Raw genomic sequence first — 18,766 nt, 5'->3', positions numbered from 1 at the left:
AATAAAAGCAGAGTCTCAAATTGATGTGCTGTAATTTAAGGCTTCTGAACTGTCAGATTTCATAAAACAGGCAGCGAAATTGGCGCTCTATTTTACTTGAAAATAAAATGTATTCATTTTCATTATCATTATCAAAATCAGTGGATTCACCTTTGTCAAGAAGGGGTGAGCGCCCCTAGCGCACACAACGATGGTCATTAATCAAGGCTTCAATGGGATAGTGAGTTTTAAAAATTCATCAGTGATGCAGCCTGTGAGAGAACACAAAACACTCTCCTTAACTCACAGCTGTTCTCCATATAGCGTTGTGGCCCTTTCCATAAATATGTCATGTCTGAATGAAGCCATCAGGAACTTTGATGTAAAAGGACACCTTTGTCTGAAAGACGAAAGACCATCACTTCCGCAGATAGTTAGTCAGCAATGTTGCTTATCCTATGTCTGAAAATGCCTTTTTACACACATTTGAGTCTGTGCTTGAAAGTATATAAACCCCTTGAGCATTTTGGAATTGTATTCAGTGTAACCATTAATCATTCATTTTTATCAATACACAAGTTGGCAAATCATTTGTTTTATCAGTTTTAACAATTGATTTCCGGAAAAGAAAAATGTTGAATTGATAAAGAAACATCTGTTATTTCATAATATACTGGTATTGATAAAATGAATTAATAATGGTTCAAATAAATAAAATTCCAAAATGTTCAAGGGGTTCACATACTTTCAAGCAGCACTGTAGTGCACATTTGCTTGTTGGCCAGAGTCCAGACCAGAAAATCCTTTTATTAATGATGTAACTGTCCTTTGTAAATATTCTAATTATAAACTAACATAAAAGCGTATGTTTAGCGTTACCTACTTACAAATAAAATTATCTGTCTGTACCCTCCACAAAAACTAAGGTTGAACTAAGGTTAACTCATTTGTATATTATTTTCATAACTTTATCCTTAAAGCTCAAAATCACAAAATATTGTGAGAATTAGCCGAACAGCACACACCCTCTCAGATTGTCACACCTCAGTATTATCACATACTCAAAGATACAGATATAATTAGGAGGGGCTGAATACATGTCGACATTCAATATGTTCACGGTTTTCACTATATTTTATTTAAAGCCCATTTGACCATTGCTTTTCCTTATTTTAATGTGTTTCTTATTCTCCTCTCTCTCAGTGAAGGAATGAAGGTTGCAATGTAGATAGAAATTAGATGACTGTGAAGTACAGCGAATTGCAAACAAATACCTGCTTCTGCAGTCAGAAAGAGTGATTGGAGTTACATATAGTTGAGACTTTTCTATGTGACATTGTCTTAAGAGCATATTAAAGTCAAACCAAAACACTGGCACCTTCAGTAGATGATCTATGTCATCTGTTTCCATGTGCTTTTAAGGTTAATGCTTTTTTGGAAGAATTTAATGGAAACTCTGCTCAGCATGAAAACATGTTTGGAAATGGATTCATTTGGATAGCAGCACCTAATTACATCTCTTCCTTTAAATAATGACTTGAAAGAGAATTTCTGAATAATAGCTCATGTCATTAGCGCCCAGGCCATCTATCCCCCGTTTAACTCTGGAGCAGTTCGCCTGCTTCTCTAAGGGCTGTGCCTCTCGCTGTTTTTGTTCACACATGCAGCGTCTCACTGCTGCTTCTGCTGCACTGCTTCTTCTACCAGCCCTGTCTCCCTACATATATTCCTCATTTGATCAGTCTCAATAATATGAAGATTTTTCATGTAATTTATTGATAATTTTACAGTACTGAACTGGGCAAAGTGACCGGGGGCAATATTTGTGTGTACCGAGTACTGCTTGCAATTAATGCATTATTTTTTACTCAACAAATGGCCTTCTCACTGACACAAGGTTCGGGCAAGACAAGAACAACAATGCATCAGCATCAGATAGAAACAAAACCAGGCAGCACTTAGTAAAGATAAATCATGTATTTCTTGCACACCCTGTAAGATGTCTGTGGCAGCCATTTTGTATCTCCACAGAGACTTAATTTCAACAAGTGCTATATTAAAACAGAAGAAAAGTTTTTGTTTTTCTCGTTGTTATTATCTAGCTGCTTACCCAGCTCCTTTAGACGAGGCAATTTGACATCAGTGACAAGCAGGGGTGGACTGGCCATCTGGCACACCGGGCATCGTCCCGGTGGGCCGGCAGGCATTTTGGGCCGGGCCGGGTCCATTTATAAAAAAAAAAAAAAAAAAAAAAAAATTAAAAATCTTTTTTTTTTTTTTTTTTTTTTTTTTTTATGGACCCTCGGCTGTGTGACTCGGCCCGGCCCGGCCAAGTCACACAGCCGGGGGCCGAGGGCCCTTCCCTCTCGGGAGTGCCATGGACATATAATTGTGCGTGCAGGCTGTCAACTTCACCTGAAAGTTAAATAAAACTTTGTCCCAGGCCATTACTCATTATGATTGGTTCTAGGCTGGGCCTGGCCCAATCACACACACAGCAGAGGGCCGCCCATTCAGAGGCTGCATTAAATTGTATTATCATGCATTCAACTTCTACTCGGTAATTATGAGCATCTGACGATGGTCAGTTACGTTCAGGGCCGTCGGACTGCGGACAGGCTTGGGGGGGCCCAAGGCAGAGGGGGGCTGCACCCAAAAAAATATATATATTTTTTTTTTTTTTATTCTTTTTTTTACTAGCTCAATATAGGCCCCTGATCTTTGAAGGCCCAGAAAAACGTTATTTAGGGAAAAAAAAAGATTTCATGGGCCTTTCATTCGTCAGTACATTTATGTTATTTTTTAAATAACATTGTTCGGGGCTACGAAGATCAGGGGCCTATATTGGGCCATTAAAAAATACAAACAAAGGAAAAAAATTCCCGAAGCTGACTGGATTTTTTAAACATGTACATTTCTTCTTTCTGCTTTTTGGTCATCTGTGTCTATACATTATTCCAGCAAATAATAGCCTACTAAATAGCTTACATAGGAAACAGTTGATTTATCCTTAGTTTTCTCTTCAAAGTGCACCAGATTGATGAATTTTACTTTAACATTTGAAAAAAAATCTTCCGGGGGAGCATTCCCCCGGACCCCTCTAGAACAGTGGTTCTCAACCGGTGGGGCGCGGACACTCTACCGGGGGGGCGCGAGGGGGATGAAAAAAAAAACTTAACTTTTTTTGATAGGTAGTTGCCAAGTTCATCACACAAACACTCCAATCCACTGATATGAGATCAGTTTGCAATTTTCAAGTACTGAATTAATGGTAGGACTGTGGCCACTAGAACTGGTCTCTGGTCAGCAAAGGTCTTGAAAACAGCATAAGTGTGCTTGTGACATGCGTGCCACCCATGCATGTGTATGGGCACGTGTCCCAGCAGATTTTTGAAATCTGAATAAAAAAATGTAAGTTTGTAGTTAGCAAGTGTAACATGTTCTTAGGGCAGAATTTCATAAATAAAGGTTTATTTTTTTAGCAAGATATTTGGTCAAAATCTAGTTGTCATCCGTCCCTCTGTCTAGTTGTTAGGCATCTGGCTGCTAGCAAGTTATGTTGTTTTGCTAATTTTACTATTCATCTGAACTGAAATGAATATTGACTTTTTCCTTTATTATCTTCGCCAGAATGCACCAGAATGCTTAGATTACATGTTAAAAACACAAAAAAATCTTCTGGGGGGGGATGCCCCCAGACCCCCCTTCAGGGGTTTAGTTTTCTGACAAACATTACAATGGATACTAACATGATTTGGGCATTTGGGATTATAAATCATCTTTGAATTGGTTACAGCATATCACATGCTATTAAAGCGGCAACGAGTAACATTTAAATATCTTTTAAACAGCCTAATTTTTCCTCTGATAATCATAAATTACCTTTAACAGCAAACGAGACCATCAGTGCAAAGAAAGACGTTTTTATATAGTTTTTATTACTGCATTTGATCTGGTCGTACACCCAGTCCGATTTTCGGTTCACGCGTGCATGCTCTATGGTCACATATCCGTATTGGTCGCAGATTTCAGTGTGGCGCAGGAACGTGAATTGAAAAGCCTATCACTCCAGGTGAGGGAAGGGGAGCGGGAGACCAGATCCCAATTCACCAGATGTGGGACAAAGACTACGTTTGTGCGGGACAATGCGGGACAAAGTGCCGTTTTTTTAGCAAAATAAACTCGTGTCACCACCGGTAATGCCAGAGACACGGCTTTCTAAATTAAAAAAACACTATCTTTAGATCAGCGTGCAGCAGTTAAGTTAGCTACTGTTAAACAAATAGAGCATTAAGGCTGCGGCTTCACATTAAAAGCATTTCACTGGCTTCACATTAGCATTTCACTTGACAAACGTGAGTTGGCTTTTATTTTGAAGTAACAGGAAAGTGAACGTTGAAGCACTGCAGGCAGCACCTTCACAGAGCCACTGAGCCCAGCAGCCCGATACACACACACAGACAAACACACACACAGACAAACGGAGACTGCTGTCTCCTGACAGCTATCGGATAAATGCCAGATTACAAAACACGCATTTAAAAAGGGGGGCTCACTTTCAATAACAATGCGGGACAACGTCTCAATTTGCGGGACGTGTGAAAAGTAATGGAAATGCGATCTGGTCATCCTAGAAGGGGAGCGGGAGCCTTGTTTGAGACAGTTATTTGTCGTCATAATGACTGATAACGGGGCTGAACCATCAAAGAAAAAAAAAAAAAATGCAATGAAGAAAAGCTCAAAGGGAGAGTGATAGGCGGGCGGGAGGGCGTTGCCAAGCAACGTATACACAATTTCACGCAGCGAACCTAGACTGCAGTGTTTACTCCTAAATGAATGAGCGGTAGCCTACTAAAACAAAGTTTACTTTGCCTCACCAGCATCATCAGATGACCATTATTCATCTGAAATAGTCATTATTTACAACAACATAAACACATTACCTCATCGTGATCCATAACTAACTGCCGTCTCTCGTTCATTCGCTTTGTGTGGGGACTGGGGACACATAGGCCTACTCGTTCAGCTCCGTGAGAGGTGACAATGGATCAACTCATTGCAATCAGGTCAGGTGTAGTTGATGCTGTGTCACTAACCACTCTCACGGAGCCGAAAAGAGTCCGGTGCCCTCACACTTTCAACACACGGACACGCACTATATTGCTTCCTGATTATTTGAATCTTGAGGCCCTGCACGAGCTAGAAAACAGCTTCACGACAGCTGGCGTCGTAAAAATACTACCGCTTTTGTTCAAAGGTGTCGCCAACGTGCCGACTTACTCGTTGTACCTTTAATTCAGGGGTGCGATGGCCACCCCACTCTAGCTCTGTGGCCCACCTTGGCCACCCCCAGTCAAAATTTCCTGGAATCGCCACTGAGACACACACAACTCCGCGTTCAGGCTGCACAGCACATTAATCGCAGGTAGCATTTTGAGCTAAATCTGGCCACTTTCCAAATCCAAGACTCAATAGTTGAAACATTCTCTGAACTGGGTTGTCAGACAGCAGTGTTTCCCATTGATCATAGACTTTGTTTTGTGAAGCTTTTTCATAACAGGTATACCTATTGTAGAATGTATTCTGTGTATCTTCTATTTAGGCTACTATTTTCTTCTCTTCTAAGGAGATTTTAAAAAAAAACATTTCCTCAGTGTCACATAAAAGTGCACCAGAATTTAACGTTAAATTATAAGAAATTTCCGGACCCCAACCCTAAACCCAATGTTCAACTCAAAGGTGCGCCACTGGCCTAGCCCTTGTGATAATAACAATAATAGAGTATCTATCTATCTATCTATCTATCTATCTATCTATCTATCTATCTATCTATCTATCTATCTATCTATCTATCTATCTATCTATCTATCTATCTATCTATCTATCTATCTATCTATCTATCTATCTATCTATCTGTGTAGGGTGGTGTGTGTGTGTGTGTGGGGGGGGACGGGGGGGGGGGGGTTGTCAGGGTCGGTGGGGGGGCCCAACTGCAATGACCCAGCTTTGGGGGGGCCCAGCTTGCAGAAGGTTGAGAACCCCTGCTCTAGAAGGTCCAGGGTCCACGACACAGTCTCTCAAATTCCTGTGAGAAACACTGTGTGTGTGCATGGTTATTAAGAGTCATTAGACCAGGGGTTGTGTTCAAGTACGCATAATGATTTGGTCATTCATCAATAGAAACATTGTGTTGTTATCTGGCTCAGAGAGTGACCAGTCACTCATACGTTTTGGACTATAGACAAACATAGCTTTTACATGTTTGTATTGTAAGACCGCCTCTCAGAGGGCCCATCAGGACTTCCTGTATAGGGGCCCAGAATTTGGAGCAACGCCCCTGCCTCCACATATCGTATAAATAATCATGGTGGGCTGCCTTGGCCAAAAATGCCAGGGCTGAATTTTTGTCCCAGTCCACCCCTGGTGACAAGGCTCTGAATGTTTACAGAGCTTGAATATTTTCAGTTATTCTATAAATGTTGGCTACAGACAAAGTGAACAATGGGTAGGATAGGCAAACTGTGTCTTTTTGTGTCCGCCACAGCTTCTCTTATTTAAATATATCGCTCTCTCTTTTATATATCAGTGATTCTTGAGAACCGGGACTAAAGGCCGTCTTCCATATGTAACTGCTGTTATCTTTTAAAATAAATATATCAAAAATTGTAGATGTTATTAGGGATTAAGAATAGAATGTCTGGATCACAATTATCCCCTTAAATGTAATTGTATCATTATAATGTCAAATATAGGACACTTGTTATCTTCTCACAACGTCCAAAACAGTGTGTCCACAGAGAGGGTTTCAATCTTTCATACGCAATAAAACCTATTAAAAATGTACTTTAATGATTAAAAAGTGTTTTTTCCATCAAAAGCAACACTAAATAATATCTCTCATATCAATAAAAATAGTTTTTCTTCTACACATTCATGTTTTATATGGTTTCAAAGTAGTGGGACATTAAAATGTAAGAAAATCAGCCGAAATAAGGGTCAGTTGTCACTATGAAGGACCTCTTGTCACATTCTACCTCTGCAGAGTCAGACAGGCTCTGATAATTGTTATAGTTTTAGAATATTTTACATTCCAAATATGAAAATCCTGCGTCACAACCATGATATGTCAACACCGACTTACAATTTCTGAAGAAGTTATTTAACAGTTATTTTATCGATCATTTTATTTTCCTGAAGTAGTTCATACTAGCACCTATCATCAACAGAAAAACCAAATGGCTACTAGAAAAACTCCATTTGTTCTGTTTAAGAAACGTTAAATATGTCAACACCTTCAGATGTCAAACATTTTTATATTCACATATTTTTTGTGGCCTCTGTCAGTCTTGGTGAATATTTGTGATCACTACAGTATACATTTCATGGGTCTAGCATAAATTGAGGAAAAATGTATTTGTGTTTTTGGTGTCTGACGGTGTTGACACAAAAAAATGAATGGCAAGCGGAAAAGCCCATTTTGATAAGGAATGGCAAGGTAAAAGTCCCATTTTGATAAAAAGGACAAAAGCTGGGAGGTTGTGTCAAAGCTTAGCTCAGTAGCTTAGTATATGTTGGATGCATACATGTAATTTAATTTGCCAAAACATAGGGTTTGTATTTTTTCAACATTGCACCCTGTTTTGTCCCACTTCTCAAGAATCACTGATATATAAATATATGTATATACACAAGGAGATTTGGCTCATTTATGGCCAGATGTCTCAGAGGTTCAGCTGGCAGATAACAGGTCCTGCATAAAGTTGGTAGGTTTGGGTTTCTTTTAATGCTCCAGTTTCCCCTCAATGTCCAAATATACTGATCCGAAAGACTTTTCAAATTAAGCAATATGTGCTTGTGATATTTTGTTATATGAAACAAATAACAAAATATTATCTTTTTCATATGAAGTTATGACTTCATATAGTATCAGTTTTGAAGATTGAAGGCATGGAAATACCCTATATTTCAAATGGAAAAAATAAGGAAAAACATTAAAATCTTTATTTTTTTCCTTTGATATAATTGTGTGACCACCTAGATTCCAGCTTGGGATCAATGAGTTGGACTGAAGATAGCAGTAATGTTACCTATCTGGATGTTTTCTGAAAGCTTTTTTACCACTTCCCTATTTTCTCCCACCTTCATCACCATTACACCTTTTTACCAGGAAGTGTTTTCAGTGGAGATGAGGGATGGAATAGAGGAGGAGGAAGAAGATAAAGGAATGAGAATTTGAGGGTTTTATAAATCTTTAATACATGATATAAATTAGCTTTAGTAGATGTCATTGTTGTTCCATAAAACTTAGTAAATCCATGTGTAAAACATACGGTACGTTAATGGCATTTTTTTCTCTCAAACATGGCTTCATTGGCTGACAGATGGAGAAAAGGACAGTACTGTATGGAAGAGTTTATTAGACTTTAATATCTGTGAAAGCAAAACAGTTTTGTAAAAGCACAGAAGACAATTGACAAGTGTGTATCATGATTCACACGTATTTCACTATCCACAAACCTGTAATTTTTGACATGCAAATATGTAGAACTTACTCTGAAAATACAAAGTCATATTTACGCATTTACGGATCTGTTTCTGCTTGTGAAAAGGGGTTTGCATATTTGTGGATTGCCTCCTGTGAGTTTGTGAGCCACATTACATTTTTACATAATTTTGTCCAACTTCTACCACCGAGATCTGTAGAACAAGCCTTACAAATGTGAAGTGCAATAATTTGTATGTGTGTAATTGTGTTTTGTAAAGTTATATCCACACAAAGAAAAAGTGATTTGCAAATATGTAGAATTTAGGCTGTAAATGTGTATTTTAATTTTGCATAATTGTTTTTTTTTTTTTTAATGCAAATAGTTTCACCACAAAAAAAGACATGTCAACTCTTATTTACACATTTACAGAACCATTTCTACATGTGAAACTGGCTCTGCGCATTTGTGGATCGCTTCCTGTGCGCTCACGGAATATTGTCCCATTCGTGCCGCAGAGATCTGCAAAAATGAGACCTGTAAAATGAGGTCTGTATTTTTGAATTCTGTATCTTTAGGTGCAGTTAGACAGGTCCACCAGCAGATGGCGAACTCGCGGCGCAGCCTTTATATACTATTTATGGGCGAACCACATGGCCCCCTTGACCAATCAAAGGAGCTTGTTTAGGGGCGGCCACCTCATTGGTTCATTTGGAGGCCTGTCACACGAACAGAGGAGGGGAAAAAAGATGTCCACAGCTCAAGCTCATTCTCGAGTTCGTCGGACATTGTTCCTCGTGAATGAGCAGGAAAGCAGCTGGCTGCAGACTAGCGGAGCTGAGTATCGGTGATAAGAGAGGTATGTTGTTATGCTGACCCACCATTATACTATCATACAGTAGTTTGTGCGCTGGTCACCTGCGAGGGTAATCAGCATTTCTTGCTAGGCTATTTAGCGAGCTAGCTGATATGTTACACTAAGCATGATTATTTGAGTTTGTCGCCGTCATTTTTAGCACACAGACATGCCGCGACCCGCGACAGGCAAAGCTTCTCCCTTTCATATAATATTTCAATTGTAATACAACAATATGCCAACTAATTATAGATGGTCATTTAAATGCAGGCTATACATGTGTGGGGCAGTTACCTCTAAAAAAACGTTTTACTCTTAGTAATGTGTGTGTTGGTCACCTGTGTATCTAGTAACTGGTGTTACAGGGTTAAAGTGATAGTATTGTGAGCTTGGTGTAGTTAAAGAATTGCAGTAACATTGCCAAAGTATTGTGATCAGATGAGTTTCATAATTATGCACTTCAGGGGAAAAAAAACATGATTAGCGTCACCTTGTTTATTTTTATAGTTTGCAAAGTAACACAAGCTGTCAAAGAAAGGTACTACAAGCCTCCCCTGACTGTTATGGTGCTTTCAGCTGGACATGCTTTTACATACAATAATGCTAAGAAGAATACCAGGAGCCAGTACTGTAATGAGATTTTAATTAAAACATGCATACTCATATGACACATGGTTGTGTAACCTATAATGTTATGGACATTATTGTAACAGAATGTATCTTTCCCCATTTAGGAAATGCTGCTGAATCGTTTTCTGGACTGGCTGCACTACAGACCATCAAGCTCTGGACCTGGACCATCTCCAGTTCATACTGTCACGGGACCAAACCAACCTCAGATCCCTCAAGCACATGCAAAGCACTGGCTATGTTAAGGGTCATCTTTTTCATATCCCTGTTAAAAAGACCTTATAGAAATCACAAGCAAGGACTAATGACAGTGCACTAACCTAATGCTGATTAATTGGTTATCCATGAACATTTTGACTTTGTCTATTTTATGTAAGTTGGAAAATTACAGAACTAAACATGTGAATGTATTTGTGAACTCATAACTTTGTTTTACTACTCCTCAGTTGTAGTTTTCTAGAGTTATCCAACCCCACTGTCATCATGCAGTTTTATAAACGATTACTACATTCTCTGTAACTCCTATGATGACCGGGCAAGCGTAGGTTTCATGTTTGCATGTGGATGAAATGGGATGTTGCCTTTGAACCACCTCCACTCACGTCAGCCATGGGAATCTCCCATCCAATTCAGAATTTGACAAGCTATTCTCAGCTGCTCTTGGGACAGTGGAAGTGAAGACGACTAAAGAACAACACTAACAATTATCAAAGCACTGGAAACAGATCATTTAGTTACTGCATGCTAAAGTAGATAGATGTTCTGCTAGTTTGAAAATATGGTAGAACAAAAGTGACTTGCTCTGACATGGCATTGTTAATGGGTGAAACTATTATATTGCACACTTGTATTTTATTTGTTCTAGGTGCTAATTCTTTTTTGCTGCTGGGCCCGTTTCACAGTGTTACATTGCTTTGTGGTGTACTCCTGCCTGCTTGTTTATTTGATGTATTTCTTTACTTTTTATCCATTTCTATGGACCTATTTGTGAACCAAAAATAAAGATTGATTGATTGATATCACTTGAATGGTCACATACAGTTTGTTGCTAGGTTTTCACTTTGTCAATGGGTCAGACCACATATCAGTACAATCTGTGTGCTCAAATAATAATTGTGTTTTTTATATCCTATACATCCCTAGAATGTATTGATGTGATAGACCTTTTATATTGGTAGCTTTTCAGTGGTTATCCCCGCTTACAGCAAAAGTATGGGCTACAGTAATTAAAAGTGAGACACTGAAGGGGAATAGGATTATATGTTCATCTAAAAGATATCAAGAAACTTTTTCAGTTGATTACTTACATTAAATAAGCATTTTATGTTATATTACAATGTTCTCAGAAATGTAATATGACAACTTCATCTATGAATGATGAATTTATTTATATATTGTGTAATTTAAAATCTTCATGTCCAAGTCCATCCCAGATATTCTCCATAATGGTCTGAAGTGCACCAAAATGTGCAAGATGCAAACATGTGACAACCAACTCAGTGAGAAAGAGTCTGCTGCACAAATGAACCACAGAATTGGATGAAGATGCTGATTTGTGTGCAAGCATAAGGAGTACATTACATACCAGGTTGACACATTTTGAATGCTGCTGTGCATGTTCATTTATGCAAGTAAAACATATGTTGACTGAAATATGAGCCAGTTTTGTAAATATTACATAGTATAATTCTGTTGTACATGTTTTACTTGTTATACTATAAGTCAGTTGCCCTGACACAAGCAAGATATCAGATTGAATGAAGGAAAGAGGATCTCCACGGTAAACATTTTCCCGGTTATCTCAACAGTAGCTTTTTTACTTCTATACCAAAAATATCAACTTCTAAAACACTTCAATAAACTAAACTTTCCATAATCATTTTATTTTTGAGGTTATTACAGCATGTGTTCACATGTTGTTCATTGCCTGATTTATGAGATATTTGAAAAGGTATTTTTAAGACGGTATTTATTTAATTTAATTGAGGCTTTATCCATACTGGCTTCATCCAAAATAAATATTTTGGTTTGATTTTGTTTTTTCAAATGTACGCATGTCATATTGCCCAACTGCAAATATTTCTGAGAACATTGTAATATAACATAAAATGCTTATTTAATGTAAGTAATCAACTGAAAAAGTTTCTTGATATCTTTTAGATGAACATATAATCCTATTCCCCTTCAGTGTCTCACTTTTAATTACTGTAGCCCATACTTTTGCTGTAAGCGGGGATAACCACTGAAAAGCTACCAATATAAAAGGTCTATCACATCAATACATTCTAGGGATGTATAGGATATAAAAAACACAATTATTATTTGAGCACACAGATTGTACTGATATGTGGTCTGACCCATTGACAAAGTGAAAACCTAGCAACAAACTGTATGTGACCATTCAAGTGATATCAATCAATCAATCTTTATTTTTGGTTCACAAATAGGTCCATAGAAATGGATAAAAAGTAAAGAAATACATCAAATAAACAAGCAGGCAGGAGTACACCACAAAGCAATGTAACACTGTGAAACGGGCCCAGCAGCAAAAAAGAATTAGCACCTAGAACAAATAAAATACAAGTGTGCAATATAATAGTTTCACCCATTAACAATGCCATGTCAGAGCAAGTCACTTTTGTTCTACCATATTTTCAAACTAGCAGAACATCTATCTACTTTAGCATGCAGTAACTAAATGATCTGTTTCCAGTGCTTTGATAATTGTTAGTGTTGTTCTTTAGTCGTCTTCACTTCCACTGTCCCAAGAGCAGCTGAGAATAGCTTGTCAAATTCTGAATTGGATGGGAGATTCCCATGGCTGACGTGAGTGGAGGTGGTTCAAAGGCAACATCCCATTTCATCCACATGCAAACATGAAACCTACGCTTGCCCGGTCATCATAGGAGTTACAGAGAATGTAGTAATCGTTTATAAAACTGCATGATGACAGTGGGGTTGGATAACTCTAGAAAACTACAACTGAGGAGTAGTAAAACAAAGTTATGAGTTCACAAATACATTCACATGTTTAGTTCTGTAATTTTCCAACTTACATAAAATAGACAAAGTCAAAATGTTCATGGATAACCAATTAATCAGCATTAGGTTAGTGCACTGTCATTAGTCCTTGCTTGTGATTTCTATAAGGTCTTTTTAACAGGGATATGAAAAAGATGACCCTTAACATAGCCAGTGCTTTGCATGTGCTTGAGGGATCTGAGGTTGGTTTGGTCCCGTGACAGTATGAACTGGAGATGGTCCAGGTCCAGAGCTTGATGGTCTGTAGTGCAGCCAGTCCAGAAAACGATTCAGCAGCATTTCCTAAATGGGGAAAGATACATTCTGTTACAATAATGTCCATAACATTATAGGTTACACAACCATGTGTCATATGAGTATGCATGTTTTAATTAAAATCTCATTACAGTACTGGCTCCTGGTATTCTTCTTAGCATTATTGTATGTAAAAGCATGTCCAGCTGAAAGCACCATAACAGTCAGGGGAGGCTTGTAGTACCTTTCTTTGACAGCTTGTGTTACTTTGCAAACTATATAAATAAACAAGGTGACGCTAATCATGTTTTTTTTCCCCTGAAGTGCATAATTATGAAACTCATCTGATCACAATACTTTGGCAATGTTACTGCAATTCTTTAACTACACCAAGCTCACAATACTATCACTTTAACCCTGTAACACCAGTTACTAGATACACAGGTGACCAACACACACATTACTAAGAGTAAAACGTTTTTTTAGAGGTAACTGCCCCACACATGTATAGCCTGCATTTAAATGACCATCTATAATTAGTTGGCATATTGTTGTATTACAATTGAAATATTATATGAAAGGGAGAAGCTTTGCCTGTCGCGGGTCGCGGCATGTCTGTGTGCTAAAAATGACGGCGACAAACTCAAATAATCATGCTTAGTGTAACATATCAGCTAGCTCGCTAAATAGCCTAGCAAGAAATGCTGATTACCCTCGCAGGTGACCAGCGCACAAACTACTGTATGATAGTATAATGGTGGGTCAGCATAACAACATACCTCTCTTATCACCGATACTCAGCTCCGCTAGTCTGCAGCCAGCTGCTTTCCTGCTCATTCACGAGGAACAATGTCCGACGAACTCGAGAATGAGCTTGAGCTGTGGACATCTTTTTTCCCCTCCTCTGTTCGTGTGACAGGCCTCCAAATGAACCAATGAGGTGGCCGCCCCTAAACAAGCTCCTTTGATTGGTCAAGGGGGCCATGTGGTTCGCCCATACATAGTATATAAAGGCTGCGCCGCGAGTTCGCCATCTGCTGGTGGACCTGTCTAACTGCACCTAAAGATACAGAATTCAAAAATACAGACCTCATTTTACAGGTCTCATTTTTGCAGATCTCTGCGGCACGAATGGGACAATATTCCGTGAGCGCACAGGAAGCGATCCACAAATGCGCAGAGCCAGTTTCACATGTAGAAATGGTTCTGTAAATGTGTAAATAAGAGTTGACATGTCTTTTTTTGTGGTGAAACTATTTGCATTAAAAAAAAAAAAAACAATTATGCAAAATTAAAATACACATTTACAGCCTAAATTCTACATATTTGCAAATCACTTTTTCTTTGTGTGGATATAACTTTACAAAACACAATTGCACACATACAAATTATTGCACTTCACATTTGTAAGGCTTGTTCTACAGATCTCGGTGGTAGAAGTTGGACAAAATTATGTAAAAATGTAATGTGGCTCACAAACTCACAGGAGGCAATCCACAAATATGCAAACCCCTTTTCACAAGCAGAAACAGATCCGTAAATGCGTAAATATGACTTTGTATTTTCAGAGTAAGTTCTACATATTTGCATGTCAAAAATTACAGGTTTGTGGATAGTGAAATACGTGTGAATCATGATACACACTTGTCAATTGTCTTCTGTGCTTTTACAAAACTGTTTTGCTTTCACAGATATTAAAGTCTAATAAACTCTTCCATAGTACTGGACAGCCAGCAGTGATGTGAAAGTGTCGTGATCACAGCTGGCTGCTGTGCGCTCCTCCTCCTTCTGCCACTCCCACTCCCCCTGTCTGTCTCCACACCTGGTTCTCATCACCAATCAACTCACCTACATCTACTCCTGGTTTCCCTGCTGTCGTCGCCAGATCGTTATCATTCACTACAGTGGTAACTATTCACGCCTGGCTCCAGTTGATAGTACTCGCTCATTCTAGTTTCTAGTATAGTTCTGTGATCCTTCTTAACTTGTGTTTTCCTCTGCCTGCAGTTACCCGGATCACTACCTCCAGTCTACCTACCTGCTGCACTACCCCTGGATTCCCCATTCACCACCTGCTCCCCACCTCGTTAAAATAAACCTTTTTATTTAAATCTTACTTTGTCTCTGTCTGCTCTTGGGTCCAGCATCGTAACCATAACAGAACGATCTGGCCAAAATGGACCCAGCGGACATGGACTTTATCCGCGGAGCTCTCGCCGCCCAAGGCTCTCGGGTTGCGGAGCACAGCAAAGCCCTCTGGGACGCTATGGAAGCCTTTAAGAATCTCGCTACTCGAGTTACTCAGTTGGGTGCGCAATTGGACTTACTGGCCTCCCACATCACAGCGCTTCCACTACCAGCGGCACCTCCGCCTGCTCCCACTCTCCCGTCACACCTGCCACGAGCTCGTGAGCCCTTCATTCCTGCGCCGGAGCGCTATTCTGGAGACATGGGTACGTGCAGAGCCTTTTTGATCCAGTGTTCCCTAGTTTTCAGTCAGCAGCCTCTCACCTACCCCACTGAAAAGGCGAAGATCGCTTACATTATGGGGTCACTTAAGGGTAATGCACTAGCGTGGGCTTCAGCATTATGGGACAGTGATTCCCCAGTTAATGACAATTTTGACCTTTTTGTAGCTGAAATGAGGAAAGTTTTTGATCACCCAGTAGAGGGGGGGGGACGCCGCCAAACGGCTTATTTCATTACGTCAGGGCTCCCGCAGTGTAGCTGAGTTCTCCGTTGAGTTCAGGACCTATGCCGCCAGGTCAGGCTGGAACGACAAGTCACTACGTGGGCTTTTTCTTTCCGGTCTCAGTGAGACAATCAAGGATGAGCTGGCTACTAGGGAGGAAGCGGACACTCTCGATGAAATGATTTCCCTCTCTATCCGGCTGGATAATCGCCTACGCGAGCGGCGTAGGGAGAAGACAGTCAGCTCCGTGCCCCCGGCATCCGCTGCTTCCCATTCTCCACACTTCCCTGAAACTGCCCTCTCTGCTCCCGTGACGCATGCTGTCACTGAAGAGGAACCCATGCAGCTGGGGGTCACACGTCTCACCCAGGCAGAGCGGCGTCATCGGATTAAGACCGGAGTGTGTCTGTACTGTGCGCTGCCCGGGCATCTCATCTCCACCTGTCCGTCACTGCCCGAGGGGCAGGGCTCTGCCGTGAGACTCGGGGCCCTGCTGTGCCACGCCTCCTCCGTCCCCGTTCCTCACTGTTCTCGCTCACTGCTGGATGCCACTCTCCTGTCCCTCGGGCATTCCTTTCCTGTGTCAGCCCTGGTGGATTCTGGAGCGGAGGAGAACTTCATTGACGCCGGTTTCGCGTCTCAGGTTGGCATGAGTTTGGAACAATTACCCTCTCCCTTAACTGTTAACGCCTTAGATGGCCGCCACCTGGCCCTTATTACTCACCGTACCAAGCCCCTTGAGTTAATTGTTTCTGGTAATCACCACGAGATTCTTCAGTTTCATGTCATCCTGTCTCCCCTCACTCCCCTGGTGCTGGGTAACCCCTGGCTCAAGCGGCACAATCCCCAATTTGACTGGTCTTCTGGCAAGGTGGTGAGTTGGAGCACTTTTTGCCATTCCACCTGCTTACAATCTGCTCTGTCTCCAGCAGAGGGAGGTGTTCCATTGCCACAGGAACCCCCCGACCTCTCCTTGGTTCCCTCACATTATCATGACCTGGGAGAGGTCTTTAGTAAGTGTTGTGCGCTCACCCTGCCTCCTCATCGCTCCTATGACTGTGCCACTGATCTCCTCCCCGGCGCCCCTTTGCCCAGTAGTCACCTGTTTAACTTGTCCCGTCCTGAGAGGGAGGACATGGAGAAGGTCAGGGCAGTGACAGACTGGCCCATCCCTGATTCCCGCAAGAAACTGCAGCAGTTTCTGGGATTTGCCAATTTTTTCCGGAGGTTCATCTGTGACTACTGCAGGGTTGCAGCCCCTCTCACCCGTCTCACCTCTCCTGCCCTCCCATTTGCCTGGACGCCTGAGGCGGACGCTGCCTTCTCTGACCTTAAAAGGCTTTTCTCGTCTGCTCCCATCCTTATCCAACCGGACCCCTCCAGGCAGTTCATCGTGGAGGTTGATGCATCTGACACTGGGGTGGGGGCGGTCCTGTCCCAGCGCTCAGCTTCTGATGAGAAGATTCACCCCTGCGCTTTTTTCTCTCGCCGGCTGGTTCCTGCTGAGCGTAACTATGAGGTGGGTGACAGAGAACTGCTGGCTGTTAAACTGGCGTTGGAGGAATGGCAGTACTGGCTGGTGGGGGCAGAACAGCCGTTTGTGGTTTGGACCGACCACAAGAATTTGTCTTACATTCAGACGGCCAAGCGCCTAAATTCCCGTCAGGCCCAGTGGGCCTTGTTTTTTGGACGTTTCAATTTCACCCTCATTTACCGGCCCGGGTCCCGCAACGTCAAGCCTGACGCCCTCTCTCGTCAATTCACCGCTGTGAACACACCGGTCCTCCCTGACACTATCCTCTCTCCTTCCTGCCTCAAGCTGGCCTGCACGGTTGATGCTCGGGCCTCTAATGGCCACACAGTCCATCCCCAGGTGCCTGTCAAGCACCCTGTACTTCATCCCCAGTATTCCTTCCAGGAGCCTTTACCTGATCTCCATGTGCCCGTCCAGCGCCCTGTGCCTTATCCGCAGTATCCCGTCCAGCGCCCTGTGCCTTATCCGCAGTATCCCGTCCAGAAGCCGGTACCTCATCCCCTCTTGGAGCATAAACCATATTCTCCGATTCCCCTCTGGGGCACAGAGCCTCATCCCCAGGTGTCCGACGATTCCCCGGTGCCCGTGGGGCCCCCTGTGTATTCCCAGTTTCCCCTCTATGAGCCAGAGCCTCATCCCCAGGTGTTGGAGGATTCCGAGCCTCATCCGGATGTGGTCAAGGACTCTGAACCTCTTCCCCAGGTGGTCAAGGAGACCGGGCCTGCTCCCCAGGTGGTCAAGGAGACGGAGCCTCATCCCCAGGTGGTCAAGGACTCGGAGCCTCATCTCCAGGTGATTTTCTGGGACCGCGAGCCTCTTCCTGAGCGCCACTCGAGGGAGCCTTATTATGATCCCCGGTATCCTGACTTCAACCCTGAGCCTCATCCCCAAGTGGTCAAGGACCAAGAGCCTCATCTCCAGTTTCCTGTCTGGGATTCCGAGCCCTCGTTTCCAGTGACGGACCCTGAGCCTCAGCCCCACGTTCCCCTCTCTGAGCCTGAACCTCTTCCCCAGGTGGTCAAGGAGACCGGGCCCATCCAGATTGGCCTAGGCCGCCAAGAGGCGTCCATTGAGGAGGGGGTACTGTCGTGATCACAGCTGGCTGCTGTGCGCTCCTCCTCCTTCTGCCACTCCCACTCCCCCTGTCTGTCTCCACACCTGGTTCTCATCACCAATCAACTCACCTACATCTACTCCTGGTTTCCCTGCTGTCGTCGCCAGATCGTTATCATTCACTACAGTGGTAACTATTCACGCCTGGCTCCAGTTGATAGTACTCGCTCATTCTAGTTTCTAGTATAGTTCTGTGATCCTTC

At 41.9% G+C, this 18,766-nt stretch overlaps 1 protein-coding gene across 1 annotated transcript in view; it reads right to left on the bottom strand.

Annotated features, from left to right (window-relative positions):
* LOC307253359 (metabotropic glutamate receptor 4-like) overlaps nt 1–18,766 on the bottom strand; it is a gene marked incomplete at both ends in the record, with an annotated part of 160,564 nt that overhangs the window by 37,030 nt on the left and 104,768 nt on the right. The window lies entirely within an intron of this gene.

Source organism: Ammodytes marinus (genome assembly GCF_949987685.1).
Source record: "Ammodytes marinus genome assembly, chromosome: 7".
Classification (NCBI taxonomy): domain Eukaryota; kingdom Metazoa; phylum Chordata; class Actinopteri; order Uranoscopiformes; family Ammodytidae; genus Ammodytes; species Ammodytes marinus.
Note: the sequence above shows the minus strand (reverse complement) of the source record. Positions and strands in the feature narration are given on the sequence as shown.